The 22446-nt window shown below is 33.8% G+C and overlaps 1 protein-coding gene and 1 non-coding gene across 4 annotated transcripts in view; one reads left to right on the plus strand and one right to left on the minus strand.

Annotated features, from left to right (window-relative positions):
- FSTL5 (follistatin like 5) overlaps window positions 1–22446 on the plus strand; it is a 663363-nt gene that overhangs the window by 513162 nt on the left and 127755 nt on the right. The window lies entirely within an intron of this gene.
- On the minus strand, window positions 11694–11800 carry LOC144222272 (U6 spliceosomal RNA). The gene has a single exon (XR_013332357.1). It is a non-coding gene; the product is annotated as a U6 spliceosomal RNA (small nuclear RNA).

The raw sequence follows: 22446 nt of genomic DNA on the forward strand, positions 1-22446 counted from the left end.
GTATTTATATACTTTGATGGGTAAATGGATGTACTAAATCTTAATTTTATATATTACAAAAATATTTTCTTTACCAGCTTATAATTTGATTATATCTATATGCATGTTTAAATTAGCAAGGCATAGTTTACGAGACTGGTTTACACCTGTCCATAGAAGTGATACCTCATAGATTACCTCTGTGTATACAAGTACTAGGTAATGTTACAAAACATTCATGAGGTGGCCAGCACTTAAAGAACAGTATAATGACTAATTAATGTAATGACACTTGTATAACAAGAGAGTCAAAAGAAGGTTAATGTGATAATGAGGCTTATTTGATCTTAAAGATTTAGCATGAAGGAACTCTCAAGATAGCTTAATTAGATTTTAAGCACCTTTTGCAATTTGCATGTGTACTTGTTAATCCATATGTTCTAAAAATAAATTTTACTTCATTTAAATTAATGAATTTGTCTAATCTCTTCCCTTGTGCTGTTTTACTGTTACTGGTGATGAGGTTTCCTTGAATTTTTCATTTGATATGTATTACTTACAATTTTGTCTTTTATATTATGCTTAAATTGTAGTTCGAGTTAGAATAGTAAGATATTGTCAATTATGAAACAATAGCTCAGTAAAATGCAAGCGGTTATGACAAATCATGACTGGACTCATTTAAGTAATTTTTATGTCATTCAGTTCACTGTATTACACCACACAGTATGTCAATAAATGTGATTTCATTATTTGATACCTGTGTCATTTTTAAACTTGACCAAATGGAAAGAACATTTTAGAAATTAATTTAACATTGAAACAGAACACCATATGTAGCAGTAATTCAGTCAATTGTATAATGTTTTCTGGTGCCTTGGGAAAATATAGGATTATATTTTCACATTCCATGTTTAGTCTTTGATGAGTTCTCCAAATAAATACCTCTTTATGCTTTTTTAATCAGCGATTCTCACAATTCATTTACGTGATTCCTCCTGCCCAGTCTTTATTTCTTTTTCAGTGAAGTTTATTCTTGTAGCACCTCACTTCTTGAAGCCATCAGAGCATGAGTACTGGCATGGGTAGGCCTCTTATTTTCTCAGACCTAAGTCAGATCCATTTTCTAAGACTCAATTCATGTTTCATGTTTTACATGCAGATGTCCACGAGCAACTCAGCTCATAATAATCTCTTCCACCTTAGGCATCCTGTATTACTACATTTTTTTTTTTTTTCATTAGAAGTAATCAGTTTGACCATTAAGCATCCGACTTTGGCTCCAGTCTTGATCTCATGGTTCATGGGTTTGAGCCCCACATCAGGTTCTGTGCTGACCGCTCAGAGCCTGAAGCCTGCTTCAGCCTCTGTGTCTCCCTTTCTCTCTGCCCCTTGCCCACTAATGCTCTGTCTCTCTCTCTCTCAAAAAATAAACATTAAAAAATTTAAAATAAGTAATGAATTAATTTGATTTTTAAAGCATCTTTCTTTAGGGTTTTAATGTATATGGAGCTTTGCAATTAGATCCAAAGAACGAGGGTCTAGTTTCATAAATTCTTTGCTTTTCCTATAGCCTTAATTTGCAAATAGCAAATAGTAAGTGGATCTATATTGATCTGTTTTGCTTTTTGAACTGGATTTTTTTTTTTTTAGTATACTAAAAATAATCAATTCAGCAGCATAGGAGTCTCAGAATGATGAAACTAGTGCTTGGATTAAACTTACAGCAGATAAGGTCATTAATTAAATGTGGTGATATAAGCAAGGACACAGCTCCTACCTATATAGCCTTTTTGAAATTTGAAGTAGTATACAGTTTCAAAAAGGTGTGTATAAAGTGCAAAGAAGAACTCTTCCAAAATGAGCCTTGGACACATCCTAACTTGAGTACATTTTCCCTTAGTAGCAGGTTTGCCACTCATGCACATTACTAATTTTAGATGAGGTCAAAGAGAAAGGCATGGTCATGCAATAGCAATTATTTCACTCAGAAATCTACATTGGTTTTATTGTAAAATATTTATTGAGATTATTTTAAGCACAAGGAGATTTCAAGTTCATTGAGATGATGAGGCAAGCATACTTCTCCAAGTTTAATGCCATATATGAAGTCTCCATATTGATCAAGTGCTAAAAGATATTGTTGTTACTGATAGTTATGATAATGAATATGATGATGATGACAGACAAGATATGCCAAAGAAGTGAGAAGGCAGTATGGATTGGAAGGCTCTGATTAATTTTTTGTTCATAATATGGTCTGAGAAGTTCTTTGCTTCTGGCTCCATATTTCCAGCTTGCACAAATTAGTTTAAGTAAGCTTTGCCAGAGGGTACAGATATTTTGTCGGTAGTATAGTTGCATAAGGGATTAACAATGAAAAGTAGATCATTTGTAACTATCAGTAGTTCTCTATTACTATTAATAGATTACATATACCATCAAATTTTGAAAGGTTCCTCTAAATCACTTTTTGATTTAAGACCACTGATTATTTTAAAATAAAAGCAAGTAAAAGCAAGCAAAACACCCAATGGTAGTACTATTCCCAACAACTACCCTGGGCATCTTTCTTACCAATGCTAATTTAAATAAGATTTTCTTTAAAAAATAATAAAATATGTCTTAGAAAGTATCTGGGAAATTCTGTCAATGATACCAAGTATTTTACATTAATTATCATATTTTTAAAACGGTACCACTTTTAAAATGAATATTTTAAAGTCACATATCACCATGTGAAGGGCATAATAATTATTGAAAATAAGTTTTTAGAAAGAATAAAATATATTATTTAACCAACTGATATAGTTTAGCCAATTTTTTATGTTATAGTGTAGCAAAAAATGTGGTAAATAGTAGTGCCATCTATTGATAAAACTGAAAACTACAGTTTCTTTTAAGGAAAACCAAGACTTAAATTATAGGAATATATTCCCAAAAATATGATTCCTTAGTGTTGTGATTATTTTAAATTATTATTTTATCCAATCCAATTAAGTACTACTGATGTTAAAAATAGTATTTGTGTGAATGGGTGTGTTTATGTGTGTATATGTATGTATTTATATATATATTTATGTTTATGATTAATAATGCTATACTTCCTCTTATAAATATTGGTTATTGATTTAAGTCTAGATAGGTTGTTAATCAATTGAAATGCAAATTTAATCAATGAAGAAAATTAACTTTAATATTATATAGTTTTTCTGCTAAAATATTAAGCAATAAATATATATATGACAAGCGATGAATCATTGTTTCTTTTTTATTTATTATTTTTTAATGTTTTTTATTTGTTATGAGTGAAAGAAGCACACACACGTATAAGTGGGGGAGGGGGAGGGAAGAAGGGGAAGAGAGAGAATCCCAAGTAGGCTCTGCAATGTCAGAGCAAGCTAGACCAGGCTTAATCCCATGAACTGTGAGATCATGACCTGAGGTCAAATCAAGAGTTAGAGGCTTACCTGACTTAGCCACCCAGGCACCCCTCTTTTATATTCTATTTTAATGTGTAGAAAATACACATTAACACGTAAAAATTTGAATATGTACCTTTTAGCATACTACTAAGACTATTTTAATATTTATTTTTCTTTTAAGTTTTGGTTTGATTATATATAATAACAGACTATTTAAAAGACTCTTAGATTAGCTCTTCTCAATAATTCTAAATTATTACCTTTAATTTTTCCAATTTTCTACTATACACCTGGCTAGAGCAATCTATGTCCTTTTTGGCCAAATTACCTAAGGTAATACTGAGTAGTTTAAAAAGTTAGATTGTTAAAAATATGTAATACTCAAGGGACAATACTACAGAGAGATAAGGAGCAGAAAATGGTGGTAATATCCATTGACCTTTAGGGTTTGATCAGATTATATGTTGCAGGTGACATGTGCCAAAACATTAACAGAGACAGCAGAGGAAGCAATGTGATTAACAAGAGCAGAAACAGTAAAAACAAACAGAGGCTTTACAGAGAAGAACAAAAATGGGGGGGCTGAGGTGAAACCAGGGCTCACATGTTAGTATAGTGACTATTAGAACATAAGGCTGATATCAAGCTCTTGTTCATTCATTTACTCACACATATGTAATTTACCCATTTTTATGACTGTCTGTTGAGATCTATTATATACTCTACTGGATGTTGAAGACCCAATAGTGAATTAATGATATTTACAATTTTTGAGGAGCTTTCTGTCATTCTCAATGCGAGTCCAACCTCTCATATACTGAATACAAGCTGCCGTCTCCTTAGGAATTTTTCTGTCATTGAAGCAAAATATGAATGGAAATACAATGCTACAATAATCAAGATGGTATGATACTGACATAGTATAGACATATAGATCAATGAAGCAGAATTGGGAGAATCGAAGAAAGAAAAATAGATGTAAATTGGGGGAGAACAAGGAAAAATGCAAACCTCTGAGCATGAACTGGAATTCATAAGATTGGTCTGAAACCCATGTCAACTCTCACTACCTCCAACCTCAATGAGATGAGTGTATAAACTTATGCTCCCATTTGTACAGAACCAAATGCACACTGTACCCAGAATTTACCACACTGAGGGGAAGGGGAGCAGTTGTGGGCTTGGCTGCTGCCCCTCACCAGCAACTTGATCCCCAGATAAGCAACCATGTGTGGGAGCTGCAAGATCACAAATGACACTGTCCCAACATTCAAAAATGGCTTTTGGTTTACTTCTGCCCACCAGACCTAGGCAAAATTAAAGTTGAACTCATGAAATAATAACTCTTGCCACCTACTCTAACTGAAAAAAATACAAGAAAAGAAATTCTTGGATATGTAGTTCAGCCTAGCTATGTTGAGACACCTAAGCCACTAAGATTTTTTAAATTAATTTAATTTAATTTAATTTTATTTTATTTTTACTTTAATTTTTCTTCATACAAATGATAAAATCTTGCACTTACTGTTTTCCCTTTCATTTTTTCTTTTGTTTAACCATAACTCTTGGAAGCTATAATTCTTTTATGATAAAACCCATCCTTTCAAAGTGTACAATTTGGTGTGTTTGTGGTATATTCCCAGAGTTGTTCAACCATCACTCTTATCTAATTCCAGAACGTTTTCACCATCTCAAAAAGTAACCCTATACCAATTAACAGTCATTTGGCATTGACTCTCAACCCTCCAGCCCCAGCAACCATTAATCTGCTTTCTATTTCTATATATTTGCCTATTGTTATACTTTACAACTATCTTCCCTTCTTTACTGTCTGCCTTGTGGAATTTAGTCTTCAGAAATCAGACAGGAAGACAATGGCCCAACAGAGGCTATGTACCCACTTCATACAATTGAAATACAGAAGGTCAAGTTCCTGTACAAAACAAATCTAGCTACATAAATAGATTCCAAATAAACTGTAAATAATTATAATTATATGTGTATAGGTAGCTGTATGTATAGGTGGATATTATATTATCAATCATATATATGATCATATATAATATATAATAATACTATATATGTAATATCTTTGTCAAAATACACGAGAAACTGGTAACATTTGTTAGTTGCTTCCAGAAAGAGGGGAACTAGCAACTGGAAGGTGAAGGGAGGAGGGAGACTTTTCATAGTATATTCTTTGTATCTTTTGAATTTTCAGTCATGTGAATGCATTGTCTGTTTAAAAAATAATGAAGTTAAGACTGAAAATTTAAAAAAATAATAATACTCTTTTGTTTCTGAGAGAGAGAGAACACAAATAGGGAGGGGCAGAGAGAGAGAGATAGGAAGACACAGAATCCAAAGCAGGCTCCAGGCTCTGAGCTTGACACCACAGAGTCTGTCTCACAGATGGCACGATCATGACCTGAGCCAAAGTTGGACGCCTAACAGACTGAACCACCCAGGTGTCCCAAGAATGAAAATATTACAGCCAAAACATGAGTAGAAAAATAGAAGGAGGATGAAGAAAGAGAAAAAGGATAATGAGGAAATGAAGATGGAAACTAAAAGGGAAGAGAAAGAGAAAAAATGAAGAAAGTGGTGATGAGGGTGAAGAGCAGAAAACAAGAAGAGAAAGGGAGAAATGAAGCAGAAAGAGGAGCAGGAAGAGAAAGAAAGGGGCACGTAAGAATTTGGAAACATTAAATTTTTTTTTATGTTTTATTTATTTCTAGGAGAGAGAGAGAGAGAGAGAGATAGTGTGAGCAGGGGAGGGTCAGAGAGAGAGGGAGTCACAGACTGAAACAGGCTCCAGGCTCTGAGCTGGCAGTCAGCACAGAGCCCGACGCGGGGCTCGAACCCACGAACCGCGAGATCATGACCTAAGCGAAAGTCGGACGCTTAACCGACTAAGTCACCCAGGCGCCCCAGAATTTGGAAACATGAATACAGGTGTTTCAGAAGGGATTGGCAAGACATAAATTTGGCAAGGCAAGTACAGGCCAGATAATGAAACACATTTTATATCATGTAGTTTGGATATTATTCTGAGAAAAAAAATGAGATGGTGTATAAAGGATTTTTAATAGGTTAGAGGCGACATCTTACTTTCAATTAAAACATAATTTTGTCTGCGATGTGGAGAATGGATTTGTGCGTGACTGTAGGAATGAAAACCAGTTAATAGATTTTACATTAACACAGGCTAGAAATAGTGAGGTTCCTGAGTCCACTTAGGGAAGGAAAAAAGGATAAAATTGAGAGAATTTTGGGAGTCAATATGTTTTGGTAAATAATAATATGGTGGATTGATTGGGATGGTTACTAATGAATTAGAGGGACAAGTCACGGATAACAATCATTTTTTCAGTTTGGCTAGAGATATGGTCACAACATTATTTGCAAATAAACTTATAAGAAACATTCCAGTTTTCAGCTGAACAGGACATTCGCTTGAGAGAGAACACCATTAGGTGTATGGAAACACACACACGCACACACACAGCTTTGGTTCCCTGCGTACCAGGCACACATCAGCAATGAGGTATGTCAAGTGCAGTACTGGGGAACCAAAGCTGTGACGATACAGAGTATGGAGAATCAAGGAACAAAGGGTTGCCTGAGAAAGTTAGAACGGCGTTATAACGGTGGCAATGGGATGACTAATGTTCTTTGAGATACTCAGGGTGGACTGTTCTTCATGAGTTATTGAAAACAGGTCATAGCATTTCCATTAAAGTTTCTACTTCGAGATAACTAGATTCTTATGCAGTTTTAGAGAAATGGTGCAAAAACATTCCTTTAATCCCTTTACTCATTTTCTCCTGTTGGTAACAAACATCTTGAAAAACTTACAACATAAGTACCAGGATACTGAAATTGATACAGTCAAGATACAGTACAGTTCTGTACCTCCTGAGTGGCTCAGTTGGTTAAATATCTCACTCTTGATTTCTGCTCATGGTACGTGGGTTCGAGGCCCATGTCCAGCTCTGCTCTAACAACACAGAATCTGCTCTCTCTTTATACAATTAGTTATTTAGAGAACGTTTTATAAATGGAATAATATGGTGTAGTACATTCTTTTGGGATTGGTTTTATTTCCCCATTGAGCACAATTATCTGTAGATTCATCAACGTTTTATGTATCAATCGTTTGCTGCTTTTTTTTTTTTTTTTTGAATAGTACTCCATGGCATGAATATATCGGAGTTTGATTATTCATTTACCTGTCAAAGCACCTTTAGGCTGATTCCAATTGTTTTCTATTACATATAACACTGTGAAAGGTATTCATGTAGGGGCTCCTGTGTAACTCAGTTGGTTAAGCAACTGATTTCAGCTCGGGTCATGATCTAATGGTTCACGCGTATGAACCCGCATTGGGCTCTCCGCTGTCAGTGCGGGGCCCGCTTATGATCCTCTATCCCTCCGTCTGACTGTCCCTACACCCCCTGTGTTCCCTTTCTCTCTCTTTATCAGAAATAAATAAACATTAAAGAAAATTATTCATGGGGCACCTGGGTGGCTCAGTCAGTTAAGCCTCCAACTTTGGGGCAGGTCATGATCTTGCAGTTCATGAATTGGAGTCCCATGTCAGGCTCTGTGCTGACAGCTAGTAGCCTGGAGCCTGCTTCGGATTATGTGTCTTCCTCTCTCTGCCCTCCCCTATTCACGTGCTCGCTTTCTCTCTCGAATAAACAAACATTAAAAATTGTTTTAAAAAAGCATCCCTGTAGAATTTTTATATGAACACAAATATTCATTTCTCTGGAATAAATACTCATGAATTTAATTGCTAAGTCATATGGTTGTTACACGTTTAGATTTTTTTTGCTTGAAACTGATAGAGCGCTTATACCATTTTACATTATTACTAGCAATGTATGAGTGATTCAGTTTCTTTGCTTCCTGGCCAACAATTGGCATTACCTCTGTTTCTATTTCAGCCATTCTGATATGTGTAGTGAAATCTTATTGTCATATTAATTTGCATTGGCTAATGAAGCCAAACATCTTTTCACATGATTACTTGCCATCTGTATATTACCTCTAATAAAATGTCTTCTTATGTCCTTTAACCATTTTCTAATTGAATTACTTGTTGTTGTTGTTGTTTTTAATGTTGAGTTTTGGCAGCTCTTTAGATATTCTTTTGTTGCATATTTGGTTTATAAATATTTTGTTCCACTTTGTAGCTTGTCTTCTAATCCATTTCACAGGCTTTTTTCTAGAGCAATGGTTTTAAATTTTGGTGAGGTCCATTAATCTTTTTTTAAATGAATAGTGCTTTTATGTCAAACTTAAGAATTCTTTTCTGATTCCTAGATAGTGAAGAATTTTTCCTATGTATTTTCCTAAAAGTTTTACAGTTTTATATTCTGCAGTTTATAATACATTTTTAGTTAATTTTTGTATAAGGTGTGAGATGTGAGTCCATGATAAGGCTGTGACAGAAGGATAATATATTAACATTAACAAAAGAGAAAATAAAAGCCTCCAACTATGGCTATGAACATTATAAGCAGCAGGCAATGGGAGGGATGCCATAAGTCTGTGTAATTACAAATTGGACCATCTATGCTACAGCCAAATCTGCTTCTTTCTCAGACAACTCATAGATCTCTAAATTCTAATCCTTAAATTATATCAGAAAAATAAAAGGATTCCTGTCTCCATCATTGATTGAGTTAGAGTTTCTGCTGGTTCTGTTTTACTTTTTCAAGGTTGGAGAGTGGATGTGAGGAGGAAACAGAGGCAAGGCAACAATAGAATTCTAAAACTCTGTCTTAGATAGAGGTGGTCTTACATCCTAAGTTAGGAGTAGCTGTTATTTAATTCTTAGATATAACTTGACAAATAAGATTTCATATGATAGTTAAAGATAGGAATTTTGCAATTGACTGAAGAAGGAGTACAAAGGGACTTTATCAGTGAAGTATAGGTAAGAAAAAGTCAGAAAAGGGTGGTGAGTCAGTTAAGCACTGAATTTGCCTCAGGTCATGATCTTGAGGTCCATTTGTTAGAACCCTGCATCCGGTTCTGTGCTGATAGCTCAGAGCCTGAAGCCTGTTTCAGATTCTGTGTCTCCCTCTCTCTCTGCCCCTCCCCTGCTGGCAGGCTCACTCTCTCTCTCTCTCTCTCTCTCAAAAAAAGTAAATAAATAAACATTAAAAAAAATTTTAAAACAGAAGGAAACAGCAAAACGTATAATACAAGTTTAAAAATAAAATGGGAAAATTTTTAAAAATTATCATGTGTATCACAATTGATATATGTGGTTTGAACTTCTGCATCAAATTGAATGGGTAAAAAAATTCAGCTATGTGATAGTTGCCAGAAGCACCTAAAAAGAAAATATATTTATAATAAAGTGATTGATCAGTACATGTGTAGAAAATAAATTAAATCAAATCAATGGTAATGTACCTATAGTTTCTAAAGTTTTATTTGTGTGAAACTCACTGACTAGAATAAAGAAAAATATGTTTCCATAGTAAAAATATATGAGTTAAAACTTTTTGTGTGCCCAATATATAGAGTATAATTGCAACAAGCAAAATATAAAAATTAAAGGAGTCTTTGATAAAGGTAGAATGATAAGATTTTAAAATATTGTTAAAAAAGAATTTGATGTGCCTGGTGCCTTATTTAGTTAAGCATCTGACTCTTGATTTCAGCTCCACTAATGATCTTATGTTCATGGGATTGAGCCCCAGCACTGAGCTCTGCGCTAATAGTGTGGAGTCTGATTGGGATTGCCCCCACTCTCTTTTTCCTTCCCCTGCCTGTGCTCTCTCTCCCTCAGAAATTAAATAAATTTATAAAAAAAGAATTTGAAAGATTAAATGAATAAAATCTAAGCAAAAGTGATGAAGATTGTAATGACTCAATGAGTATATTTGAGATATATATGTTGTGGTTAGATTATAGGTAGACAGAGAGATGACAGCACTAATGCTATAGCCATCCAGTCATCCATCTATCTGTAATCTAAATGCAACATATATATCTCAAACATACTCACTGAGTAATATATATGTATATATATATATATTCATATCTAAATATATAATGCTGAAAAGTAGCTGAAATGATAAATAATCAAATTAATATACCATAATATACTAATTTGNGATTGCTTAACCTTTGAAACCCAAGAGATCAAAATCTAAAAGCTTTTTAACTAAAAGAAAATTAGTGCTCATTGGCACTTAACTACTTATGAATATATATAAATATATTTTTCATTAATAGCAAAATAGGAAAATGTTAAAAAAATTCATAGAAAAAATTCAGATTCTAACAAGGACTTCAAAACTAATGCTAATAAATGAAACAATATACCATGTTCCTAGATTGAGAGATATCCTATATAAATATAATTGTACAGCTCTTTTAATTCTACATTTAATTCAATTTCAACCAGAATTCCAAGAATCCATTTTCCTTCCTTTTCTCTGTTTCTTTTCTTTCTTCTTCTCTTCCTCCCTACGTCTCCTTTTTTTCTTTATGCTCCCCCAATATTTTTGAATAAAAGAATAAATGTGGGGGGAAACTGATAAGATGATATTAGTGTGAATTGATTTATTGTAAGCATTATTAAAACCTAATTTAAGTCTACATTAACCAAAAAATATAGGTCAGATTCATGAGGTGGCTAAAATACCAGAAAGAGATACAGTCAGTAAATTTGTAAGATCATTTAAAGTGTGAAAAAATATATATGTATATACGATGCATAAAATAATTACAGAAAATGTACATTGGAAATATATGTAGTGATTGAAAAATTATAATATACAGTGTGATGAAGAAAAGATATCCAATTATTGAGAATGTATTGCTTTATTCTTTTTTAAATTTTATTTGATTTTTTTCTTTTCTTTTCTTTTTTTGTTTTACAAATAGTTTATTGTCAAGTTGGTTTCCATATAACACCCAGTGCTCATCCCCACAAGTGCCCTCCTCCATGCCCATCTCCCTCCTCCCCCCCACACCCATCAGTCCTCAGTTTGTTTCTCAGCATTCAAGAGTCTCTCATGGTTTGCCTCTCTCCCTTTCCCCCACCATTTCCCCCCTTCTTCTCCCCCATGGTCCTCAGTTAAGTTCCTCCTAATCCTCCTATATGTGCAAACATATGAAATTTGTCCTTCTCTGCCTGACTTATTTCGCTAAGCATAACACCCTAAAGGTCCATCCATGTGCTACAAGTGGCCAGATTTCATTGTTTCTCATTGCTATGTAGTATTCCATGGTATAGACAAACCACATCTTCTTGATCCAAAAAATATGGAACACTTCATGAATTTGCGTGTCATCCTTGACCAGGGGCCATGCTAATCTTCTCTGTATCGTTCCAATTTTAGTATATGTGTTGCCAAAGCGAGCACTATATTGCTTTATTCTTGAATGACGTATTAAAAAAATCTACATGACTGAAAGAAAATTATGTGTTTTCACACTGTATGTCAAAATTGTAAACATTCATCCCCAAATCAGATTATAAACTAGATTATAATCTAATTATAAATATAATTGTGTTAAGAAGAAAAATAAATTTAGGGTGTTTATTGTTCAGGAAAATATTTATTTAACTGAGGATGGCAATATGTGTGCATTTTTCTTTAGCAAAACAAGAAATCCAGTAGTAATAAAAGAGATTTTTCATGGGTTACCTTAAATAAAATATATTATGTTTTATAATTATTTAAAATAGACTAGATAGAACATTACAGCACAAATAGGGGATAAAAGATTATTGTAGGTTTCTCTAGTTGAATACGTATTCCTATATATTTACAAAAAAAAAAAAAACTGAGTAAAAGCTGTGAACAGACCCATTCATAGAAAGAATCAAAATGGCTAATGAGGATAGGAAAACTTATTCAAGTAGCAATCAATGAAATTCAGTTTATTTAAAATGAGGAATCATTTGCCAAATTAAAACAATATAACATCCATTTCAGATGAATTTGTGGAAAGTGGACCCTCCCATACATTGGTTAGTTTTGGGAGAAGGCATTTTTACATGTTAGCATAGTCATCTGACAATCAGTACTTTTTAATGTAGCAATTCTTTGATTCAGATAATATGAAAAATCGAAAGCAACAGTAGTATGTAGGTACAAGAATTATGTATTTTTAAGTTTATTTATTTATTTTGAGAGAGAAAGAGACAACACGAATGGGGAGGGGCAGAGAGAGGAGAGAGAGTCCCAAGCAGGCTCCTTGCTGCCAACACAGAGCCCAAAGTGGGGATTGAACTCACTAAACCACCAGATCATGACCTGAGCCAAAACCAAGAGTCAGCCACTTAACCAACTGAGCTACCCATGATACAAGAAAGATTTTTATGCTCAACTGTGTTTGTAATAATGTGAAACTGTGAGCCCCAAGTCATCATTAAAATTGGTGATAATTGTATAATAATTAAAATTATTATACATCTTTATGGTAAAAATTATTAGTCCATTAAAAACAATAAACTAATATACACATATTGACCTAAATATGTCTAAGATATCTAAAATTTAAAAAAAAATCCAAAGTAATGTATGGAGTATAAGTTCCTATTCTACTAACAAATGTGTGCATATACACTATATAAAGATAGACGTAAAATTTAAAGTACATTGAAAGGTTAAAAGTGGTCATTTCAAACATTTGCCGTGAGTGAGGCAATTAATATTTAATATTCCTCTTCTATATTATGTGTTTTTAATACTATGCAGTATATTAAGAAATCAATAACACAAGAAGTTAAAGAGAAAAAAATTAGAGCCAACATGAATAAGCAATTTCTATTTTTCAGTATTTTAAGTGGCTTTTATACATACATGATATCTTTTTCTTATCTCAAAAATCCTTTGAGGTAATTATTACTAATATGCTAATGTTATGATTAAAAAATGACTCAATAGCTTATGAAGTTTCTACTTACAGGTGACTGTACATGCTAAAATTTGACCTCAAGCTCTGATTGGTCTGGTTTCATGTGGTTCATAGATTTAAATGAAGCAAGGATAGATTCTGATCATGTTTGTATAAGATAAAATCATTAGGTTTTGACTAGAGGGAAAAACCCATGTCACTGTCCTTAGAGTTAGGGGATATTCTGAAAATTATCAAATGCCGTAAGTCTAAAACAGCACAGTTCTCTGTTGAGAGCAAATTTCTACATATGCCATGAAAGGTTTTTTTGCAGATTAAAAAAAATTACAAATTCTAGAAAATGTCCTTGTCAATTTACCAAAGAAAAGCTTAAATAATAAATTGTTTTAATAATAAATACTCATATATTTGTCTTTGTTTAATAAGGATTATGCTTAGTATGACAACTTTTGAATCTACAGTTTTGTTTATAGTTTTATAACTTGAAGATATTTTTTGATACATTTTGGTTAAAATATAGATAAAATAATGTTTGTTTAAAACAAAGGTTGCTGCTGGTTTATTCAAGAATGCCTTTTTTCAAATGAACAATCTGTACATTTTTAGTAAATTAATATTATGGGTTAGTATTACATGACTACCTCTAATTGCAGGTAGATTGCATTTACAATTCCTATAAAAAACTCATTTTGAAATTAGGAAGTTATATTTATAATCCTCAGTGTGTTTGCATGCATAAAAATTGCTCTAGGTGAATTAAGTAGTTTCTTAAGAAATTACTTCACATTGCTAAAACTGGAATTCAATCTATAATAAAAAGTATGTATCTCTGACATGGAATTATGGACTAGCTAAGTTCACATAACTGTAGATGAATCTTATGCTCTAAACTTAGGGTTTTTTTCTGCTTTTTACATAAAGAAGTTTGCAATAAGAAAATCCCTGAGCAAAATTATTTTATATTTGTAATTTTCATCATCTGCTCTATTGAAGATTTTCACCAACAGTTGAATCAACAATATTACCATAAATATATTCCTCTCCATCTGCAAGGCATTTTATATTTTCAAGAGACATCACATTATTTCATCATAATTTTTTTCTATGCACTGGAAGAGTTAGAGTAAGATTTCCAAAATCATTCAATTCCAGGGTGTGATCTAAAATCTGTAAATTGAGTGATCCTGTCTGATGCAAAGTGTTTCATATTTTATGGTCCTACATATTTTTAAAGTTCTTACAATTCCTTATACAAATGGTAGAAGATAAGTCTAGGTAGATAGATAGCTTTAAGAAAAGTTGTCTTTTTGGCCACACATTTTAATATTATATTGAATAACATATATTTTCTATATCTTTCTGAGTGCTAACTAATACCACTGTTTTTCTTACTTCTCAGTCACAAAAACAGCCTTTTTACAGGGTATGTATACACTTAACTAGTTATGTAACCAATAGGATACAAATGTGATTGAGGAAGATCTTAGAAGATGCACTTGACCTGTTTTGAATATTTTACAGACATATTTTACAGCTTTGAATAAATCTCATTATATATTGTATTGAGTTACAGTTTATATCTAATGTTGTATCCTGAACATTAAACAAGTTTGCAAAATGTGTCTTGGCATCCATTTCCCTTTCTCTAGTCTGACAGATTTTGCTGATCAATTGTAGCTTTTATATCCTGTTGAACCCATACATGAGTTTTGGCCACTTACAATTTAGGTCTCCAAAATGTCCATTTCTACCAATCAATTGGTATTGACCAGTGAAATTATGTATATTTGTCATTTCTCCTATTAAGTCTTAGTCATTCTGCAAGTAATGGCAAAAATATGATTTCTGTAAAGTAAAGTGTGTGAGTTAAGACACCTAATATTTCAACTTGTCATACTTTGTTTCTTTTAATCAATTTAATCCTAGGAAGTGTTTCGAACTTTACGAGTGGGGAAACTGAGACATAGAGAAATTGGATATCCCTTAGAGCATAGAGTGTTAGAGCATTCAAATTTTCAGGTGCGCATGTGGAGTGGTTACTATAATGTATATACTACAGACTTCCTGCCTGAAGTAATTAATTTGAGATCTCTTAAAAAATTGTTTAAATATATATTAAATGAAAGTAAATATAGTCTAAAGAAAAAAAAAACAGTATCCGTCATGTACCAGACATTACATAATTTTTTCATTAGGTTTTTATTTTCATAGATTAAAAAATAACATTATATACTATTGCTTTGCATGCTTTTATTATGTTTTATTTTGTTTCAGAAAGCATTTCTGTAAGTGAGGGCTTTTGAAATTTTTCAAGATTGAGGCTTAAAAGGGCCACTAACTGCAAGGATTACTAAGAGATCTAAGTTCGTTAAAGTAGGATAGACTGCTCTGCCTTTCAAAATCGCTTAAAAAGATGTGATTTGTTGCAAGACTGTAGGATAAATAGGAAGACCCAATAGAAAAATTGCAAATGTTATGACCATAAGTATGTTGCTGTTAATTTATATTTTGCCTCCAACATTTGTTGTATCCTCTACATTTTTATGAAGGCTGCAATACCGTGATCAGAAAGTTTTGTAATATTGACAAGAGGCAGTGTGAAAGTCATGAATATAAAAAGACTGCTTTGGGACAAAGTTAAAGAGAAATTGATGGCTTTAATAATGTCAGAGACAAAAGGCATTGGACAAGCTCAGTAGCATTTAAAATATTTATTAAACTCTGTCTGTAATTTTTCATAGGAAAGTTGCTTTAATGACAAAGGAAGTCATAATACAAACAGAACAATCCAGATGCCACTGTGAGTCAGCACTACTTCAGAGACATTTATATTCTTACCCTCAAGCTTTCTTAGAACCTTTTGTAACAGTCACAGCTGTGTGAATAATTTGTGGCAGAGCAGTGATAGAATTCTTCAAAAGAATGAAAGATAATGTCATCAACAAAAAGAAAAAGAAATATTTAATGTTTAATTGTTTACATACCAGTGACCTGACAAGTCACCTTAAATTAATTTTTGTTTTCAGTTAGATTGCAGTCAGTGTAGTGGGTCAGTGATCTCTGCTTCCTGACTCCAAAATCAGGCTTCCAAAGTACCCAGGTTATGTTGTTTTTATCCTTTCTGATAATGGTGCAGCAATTTCTAAGGAAAGATCACAGAATGAAAGTTAAAGGGGGAAGAAAAGCAGGGCTTACTATTATAGGTATCTATTTTTATTTCATTAGATCGTTTCTAATACTCGAGAGAGAGGATTAGATTCTATTAGATACTCCCAATATTGAGAATAGCACTGATTTATTTTAATACAATGAAGTTATACAGACCTTTAAGAAATAGGGGCGCCTGGGGGGCTCAGTCAGTTAAGCGTCCGACTTCGGCTCATGGCATGATCTCACGGTTCATGGGTTCGAGTCCCGCGTCAGGCTCTATGCTGACAGCTAGCTCAGAGCCTGGAGCCTGTCTTCAGATTATGTGTCTCCCGCTCTCTCTGACCCTCCCCTGCTCACACTGTCTCTTTCTCTAAGAAATAAATTTAAAAAACATGAAAAAATTAAAAAAAAAAAAGAAATGTATCCATCAACTTTACTAAGCTTTATACCTATTATTATTCAATGCTTTATGGTTTTGAGCTGATAAATCTTCACAAATGATTCCATTAGGGCCCCAAAGTTTCCAGGAAGAAAGATCTAACAAAATATAATAATGCGAATTATAGAGTAATTTCTTTAGCTTAGCTACTTTTTTGATTCAAAAAAAATTTTTTTTAATGTTTTATTTATTTCTAGGAGAGAGAGAAAGAGACAGCGTGAGCAGGGGAGGGTCAGAGAGAGAGGGAGTCACAGACTGAAACAGGCTCCAGGCTCTGAGCTGGCAGTCAGCACAGAGCCCGATGCGGGGCTCGAACCCACGAACCGCGAGATCATGACCTAAGCGAAAGTCGGACGCTTAACCGACTAAGCCACCCAGGCGCCCCTCAAAATTTAATATTTAATATCAGTGCCTCATTTCCATTTTAGTTTTTATAATTAGTTAAAAAGTATTAACCTTAAGTACCCATTCTTAGTCCTCTATATACAGGATATGCACTCCATACACTACTCCTTCATATATAGTATCCAATTATTTTTACTTTATGCTGTAAGAACCATAAGGTAATTAAATACAATATTATCATAATAGTTCGATATAGTCACATGATGATATTTATTTTAACTGGCTTATAGAAAGAAGTAGTTGGGATTCCTTGAGAAGTTATATCCACTTAGAGTGAGTCTTTAATTCTCTCCAAATTACTATAGATGCACTGATAGTTATTTGATGTTTACATTTTAAAATACAGTTTTTCAAAGACCCCACATATACCTTATATGTAACTGTTAAACATCTAATTCAGACTTTCTATTTGGAATCCAAGTAGTTAAATTCAGTAGATATCTTTGTTTTATAATCAGTACCAGATAAGACAGTTTAGGCCAAGAATGCATTTTTCCCAGTGTTCACTTGGCTAATTTCAAAACCTGAATTCAACACTCACTCAACATGTTAATGTATAAAATAGAACATGTGAGAGATGGAGAGACAAGGTCATCTAGCCCGATTTGCTACATTCAAAAGTTGTTCAATAAATATTTTTAAATTGTTATCTTAAAACTCCTATTTTATATTTCTCAAGTTTGATTAATGAATAAAATCTATATTTTTGCATCTTCTTAGGTCTCCTCCATTTTAAGGGACAGAAGCGATTTGGTTGTATTTTATAGAATGAATTTCAACAATATGTAATCTCAACTACTTAACATGTTCAGAGCATCTAAGCACATAATATTATACTATTTAATATATATATCACTTCAGTTTATTAGACATGTTATACTAAATAAACCCAACCAGTTTAAACTGCTTCCTGAGTTATTTTAGTGTGACATTGGATATCATTGGGAAAATTTTGGTGTATAGTCACTAACTTTTAAATATTACCTTGTGCTTAAAATGTTGGGAGTCTTATTTAAAATTTTTCATGATAGAGGCACCTGTGTAGCTCAGTTGGTTAAGCATCCAACTTCAGCTTAGGTCATGAACTCACTGTTCATGAGTTTGAGTCCTGTGTCAGGCTCTCTGCTGACAGCTCAGAGCCTGCAGCCTATTTTAGATTCTGTGTCTCCCTCTCTTTTTGCCCCTCCCGTGTTCACACTCTGTCTGTCTGTCTCTTTCTCTCTCTCAAAAATAAACATTAAAAGAAATTAAAGATTTTCATGATAGCATGCACAAATCAGATTCCAAATCCAATGTAAAAACCCTTTGGTGGTCTTCCTTAGTTTGTTTATTTATGCAATACCAATAGAAAGGAAAGAAGTTCTTAGAGTGAACTTCCTAACTAAAAATGACTGTAACAAATTACTTGAAATGCTCTCTGGAGGGTTATTGACTTTTTAATTCAGGCTGCCATCAATCGTCATTTATATTTCATAATATGCATCCGGGGAAAAATAACCTACTTTTAAATGTGTAGCTTGTCACAGAGGTTAAATAGTTGTTATGCCAATCACTTATCCTTCAATTCAGTGTAAGTAAGAGATATTTTTCAGACCATCACTTGTTACCCATATACAAAAGAAGAAGCATATTATATGAGTATTATTATTTTCTCAAAATATAATATTATATATTTGGGTATACAAGTTCAACCTGACAAAAATTACTATTCATTATTTTCCACTTAGTTCACGTGCAAATATATCAATAAGTAGAAACAACTAGGAATGCAGGGGGCAATTGAACATCTTATTTGAAAAGTTGTCCTCTGAAGAGTATCAGTGACAGTGTAGGTGACCCATGTAANAATGAATAAATAAGTGATGTAGAATCTATTGTTTTTGGGTTTCGTTGTTTGTTTTGTATTTGTTTTTCTTTCTTTTCTTTTTTCTTTTTTCAAAAAAATTTTCAATCTTTTTTTTTGGGGGGGGAGAGAGAGACAGCATGAGAAGGGGAGGGTGAGAAAAACGGGGAGACACAGAATCAGAAGCAGGCTCCAGGCTCTGAGCTGGCTGTCAGCCCAGAGCCCGACACGGGGCTCGAACCCACGAACTGACACAGGGCTCGAACCCACGAACCGTGAGATCATGACCTGAGCNACAGAGGATCTGAAGCAGGCTCTGTGCTGACAGGCTGACAGCAGCAAGCCCTATGTGGGACTCAAACTCAAGACCGATGAGATCACCACCTGAGGTGAAGTCGAGACTCAACTGACTGAGCCACCCAGGCGCCCCTAGAATCTATTATTACCACTGAGTTGGCTGATATACTTCCTTTCAAACTAATTTTCAATATATGTAGGTTGTCTCAATTTGTTGCTATTCCAAATAATATTTCAAGAAGCCTTGGTCCTTACTTTGGCTATAAGTTTTATGACAAGATACACCTTTTATTAAATGTTTACTGAAAGAGTAGTTTTCCATTTTGGCACTCTATGTAAGTCTTTTTAAAAAGCTCATGTTCTAACTCCTGAGTTGTTAAGAGATTAGAGATTGGGTCTGAGTATATGAAAGAAGTCTCTTTACTCCAGATCTTATGGTAATGTGGCTTTGCTGGAAGTATATTACTGTATCTCTTAAAAAAGTTACTTACTTGAATTTCCAGTGTAATAAAATGGTACAGAAATTACCCTGGGCTTTTAGATATATATCAAAAGCCAAACTATGTGCTTTAGGTCACCAGAAAGCATGTACAGACATGTTATGAAGACTATTTTTGAAAACATATCTGATATTTCAAAATAAACCATTTAAATTGTCATCAAGGTTAAAAGAAAATCAGAACTTGGTTTTATTCCCATCGTCATTGCAGATGTGTGTATTGCATTTGTTTTGAATTTTATTTAGGAGAGGGGGAAAGGATGCAGCAAAAATCTGATGTTCAGAATTTCAGAAGTTTATTATTTTTCTGCTCCTGAAACTATTAAAGGCAATTCACAAAGTAAAGACCCAGCTGCAAATTCAAAGGATTGCTGGATCTTTTTGAGGACCCCTTCCTTCCCTTTGTCTCCATGTTAGACCTGATTTGAGTCTAGTTTAAGATCTAATGCACAGCCAAAAGAAAGGGGACAGTAGGATGATAACCTTATCTATAGCCCTGATTGTGACTTCAACTAGTCTTTTGGTTTGAATTGCTTTTATAAGTTCAGTAAATCTAGGAGGCTGACATTTATTCCTTAGTCAATCTAATTTGTACATACAACGGCTCCTCCAGTCACTAGAAAGAACAATGGTGAAATTAACTTTGGGCTAGAGTTGAAACCCCCTAAAGAGAGGCTCTCAGTTGCATCTTCGACTGGCATTCACTGGGTGAAAATAAAAGAAACCAGAAGCTCAAATTATATTAGTTAACCAAAGAGCAAGATGGTCCAGGTGGACATTTCTGTCCATTATCTTCTGCTAAGGTAACTCCTGCAGAAAATTCTTTCACTGAGAACCATAGGGTTTTTCCTTATTTACCAAGTCATATTATTACTAAGGCAAATTCAGGTTGCATATGCTTTCATGGTCATTCTAAATAACAAATGCTAAGTGCACTTGGGTGGCTCAGTTGGTTAAGCATCTGGCTCTTCACTTTGGCTCAGGCCATGATCTCACAATTTGTGGGTTGTCTCTCTCTCTATCTCTCCCACATTCTCTGCCACTCTCCCACTCATGTGCTCTGTCTCTCTCTCAAAATAAATAAATAAACTTTAAAAATAAATAAAATACCTAATGCTAAAGTGTAAGCATGAAGAGGATATGTGTGGTAGTCTCTAGTACACACTTTGTGGACCACTTCTTCATGCTCTCATAAAGTACTGAGTGACAGTACTTTAGTCACTCAACTATGTAAGTGGATATAATGGTTGAATAAGGCAAAACCTCTTTTATCAAGAAAATTACTATCAATCTATCTATACACAAACACACACACTCAGAGAGAGAGAGAGAAAGACAGAGAGAGAGAGACAGAGAGAGATTAGTGAACAATAAATTATCCTAAAACTTAGTGGCTTAAAATAGCATTTATTTCCATATGAGATAATAACAGAAAAAGAGAGATAGAGAGTTATGAGATTATAAACAGAGAAATGAGACAATGAAAGAATTTGAGAACAGCTTAGGCAGGTGGTCCTGGTATCAGATCTTTTCTGAGGTGACAGTCAACATAATTTTCTTTTTTTTTTAATTTTTTAAAAGTTTTATTTTTGAGAGAGAGAGAGACAGCATGAGCAGGAGAGGGTCAGAGAGAGAGAGGGAGACACAGAATCTGAAACAGGCTCCAGGCTCTGAGCTGTCAGCACAGAGCCCAACACAGGGCTCAAACCCACAAACCGTGAGATCTGACGTGAGCCAAAGTTGGACGCTTAACCGACTGAGACACCCAGGTGCCCCGGTCAACATAATTTTCTTACTGTTGTTGTTGGTTTTATTGCTGTTTGTTGTTGTTTTTAAATTTCACATATAAGTGATATTGTACAGGATCTGTTTTTTCTCTGTCTAGTTTATTTCACTTATCATAATGCCCTCCAGGTTCATCTGTGTTCTTACAAATGACAGAATGTCCTTTCTAAGGCTGAATAATATTTCATCGTATATATACTATATTTTCTTTATCATTCAGCCACTGATGGGCACTTAAGGTTGTTTCCATACGTTGACTATAGCGCTACTATGAACATAAGGCTACAGCTATCTCTCTGAGATAGTGATTTTGTTTCCTTTGGGTAAATACCCAAAACTGGGGTTGCTGGGTAGTAAGGCAATTTTTATGACTGACTGATTGATTGATTGCTATAAGAATTCCTGACCGGTCAGATTTGTAATGAATTTTTACTACTCTTCAGGTTTTTCTGTGTTTGTTTTCCTATTGGCTAAAGTAAGTGGCTATTAGAGACCAAGATCAACCAGGTTGATTAGGGACAGCACAAAAAGCAAAGAACATTGTCTGAGGAGTCACAGCCTCCTGGAGTTTTCTGCTCAACTCTGGACTGTAACAAGCTCTGTGTCCTGAGGAAGGCTTCAAACTTCTCTGTGACTTTTCTTTAAATCAGCCTGACTATAAGAAGTACAACACAAACATTCTATGGTGTCAATGAATATATTATTATTTTTACTTTTAAAGTATTAT

Source organism: Crocuta crocuta, unplaced genomic scaffold, assembly GCF_008692635.1.
Source record: "Crocuta crocuta isolate KB4526 unplaced genomic scaffold, BGI_CrCroc_1.0 scaffold346, whole genome shotgun sequence".
Classification (NCBI taxonomy): domain Eukaryota; kingdom Metazoa; phylum Chordata; class Mammalia; order Carnivora; family Hyaenidae; genus Crocuta; species Crocuta crocuta.